We start from the raw sequence: 2,548 nt of genomic DNA, 5'->3' as shown, positions 1-2,548 counted from the left end.
TGCAGTTTATTGCCATAGGTAGAAGACCAATATAGAATTGCTAGCAAAACTTCTTTTTTTAAATAGTCCCAATATTAAATCTATAGATGAACTACAGAGTTTAAGATACATTTGACGAATTTGGTACATCAAGTAACTGGATCTATTTAACATGACCCTTTGGTGGCACATATTGATTGCTATCCTGTCAAACCCCCAAATACCATTAAGCCCTGACATCGTCAATGCGTTCGCCTCCAATTTAATGGCTTTTAAAGGCTCCTGTAGAGTCCTGGTCTAGGCCTACAAGATAGGGACCCAGGACACAAGTAATACTGTTGGTGGCTAGTAACTAACTGACCACGCCCAGGACCCTGGGCTCTTTATTAACAATGTAGCGTGTCCACGCTTACGTCTGGGCTCTACCAAAGCCCCTTCACGCCTCAGGGGTGAAACATACAGGAACAGTGGGAGGGGGCGTGTGCTGCAGTGGTAAACCCCACTGGCAGCAACACTACATTCCTCCTTTACCTAGGGATAAAAAGAAACAGAAAACAAACACACAGATACTAAATAGTCTATCCGGTCAGCGAACATGCTGTGAGAGTTGTGATGGCGGCATTCACACAAAGTTCACCAACTGTCTCTGGTTCAGTCTCTGCTCAACTGGTAACAACCCATAACATTTTGAATATCAAAACAGAACAGTCTTACTTCATTTCTTGGCGGGGTCAGCCATCTCGATCAGTTCAACGCCAACACTGTGCCACAAAGTCACGATATCTCTGGGAAGGCTTTGGACACGGACGCAGGCTGTATCTTGCTTGGCTTCGGCCTTCTCCCGTAGCTGTGGGTGACTCTTCTGGGTCTCTGGTCTCGTTGACGGTGGACCCCTCCGCTGGTCTCTCCGTGACGTGGACGCTCGGGGCGGTGTCTTCTGTTTGGCCCGTTGCAGCGTCTGTTCCCACCGATCCTGATGGCCGACGTTGGGGGGTCGGGTACCACTCGTCCTGGTCAGGGTCTGCACTTCCCTCTGGTACTTGCTTGAAAAATGAGACGTTTCTTGTGACAGATTCGCCATTCCTGATAGCTGTAACCATGGTTCCGTTTATCTCCGTCACAGTCCATGAGTCCAGTTCGAAGGGCAGACGGAACTTTCCTCCGGGGTGGCGGTCTTTCACTAGAACCGTATCCCCGACTTGTATGGGACTGTCTGTCGCTCTTCTCCGTCGGGATGCTTCCTGGTTGTTTTTGGCGCGCTGTTCCATGGACCGGTTCCTTGGGTTTGGGGCGAGCTCCCACGCTGGGTGGTGCGGGATGGTGTCCGCCATGACTCGATTGAAGGAGAGTCGGCTCGGGGAGACTCCTGTAGTGCAATGTGGGGTCAGGCGGTACTCTCGGAGGAATTGGTAGATGGCCAGCTCTAGGCACTGGCCGTCGGCAACTGCAATTTGTATCGTTTTGTTCAAAGTTCTCATTAGTCTCTCGACCTCCCCATTAGCTTGAGGCCATCTTGGTGTTATCCGTCTGTGTTTAATACCCTGGCCTTGAAGATATTCTGTGAATTCGTTGCCGTTGAATGGGGGTCCATTGTCAGTGCGGACCTCCTTCATGAGGCCGTGGGTGGCTAGTATCTTTTCGAACTTTGGTATCACTTCCAAGGCTGCTGTTGACGATACAATTTCTACTTCCGGGTAGCGAGAAAAATCGTCCACCACGACGAGCATGTACTTGCCCCCAGGGAGGCTGCCGAAGTCTGCACTCACTCGCACCCACGGGGATGTGGGGCCTTCTTCGGTCACCACTGGCGCCGGAGGGTTTGGAAGGCTTGTCGCAAGACACACTGGACACCTATGGATCACTTCTTCAACTGCTCTGTCGAGCCCCGGGAACCACACCTTGCTCCGGAGCCCGTTTTTGGATTTGACAATCCCTTGGTGTGATCCGTGTGCCAGTAAGGCGGCTTGTTGCGTCAGGCTGCTGGGTAGCACCAGGCGGGGGCCTCTCAGGAGGCACCCTTCAGTTGATACTGACAGTTCGTGTCGGACTTGGTACAGGGCTTTCAGGATGGCTTGGGCGTCAGAGGTGCGAAAGGATGCCGGGCTCTGGAGCGCCTTCCAGTCCCCGCACTCTATGGCATGGATCGCGATCTGGAGACAGTCATCGTCCTTGGTGGCTCTTGATACCTCTTCCAGGGACATGGGACGTGGCCTTGACCTTTCGACGATTAGTCGGACGTACTCTTCGGTGGCCGCTGCTTCGGCTGCTTCGGCTGCTTCCGCGTCAGTAACTGGCCGGGCGTGCCTTGACAGGTAGTCTGCAGGATTACGCGAGCCGGGCCGGTATTCTACTGTGAACTGGAACTCCTGCAACTGCAGCACCCACTTCTCAATCCTTGGGGGTGGGCGAGAGGAAGAGCCTTGGAAGAGTGGTATGAGAGGTTTATGATCGGTAACCACTGAGAAGGGATGTCCATAGAGGTATATGTGGAAGTGGCGGCACCCCCACAGAATCGCGATGGCTTCCCGCTCAATTTGGGAGTAGCGCTGTTCGGTAGGTGTGAGGGTAC

This window comes from Lissotriton vulgaris, chromosome 6, assembly GCF_964263255.1.
Source record: "Lissotriton vulgaris chromosome 6, aLisVul1.2, whole genome shotgun sequence".
In the NCBI taxonomy this organism is placed as follows: Eukaryota; Metazoa; Chordata; class Amphibia; order Caudata; family Salamandridae; genus Lissotriton; species Lissotriton vulgaris.
Note: the sequence above shows the minus strand (reverse complement) of the source record.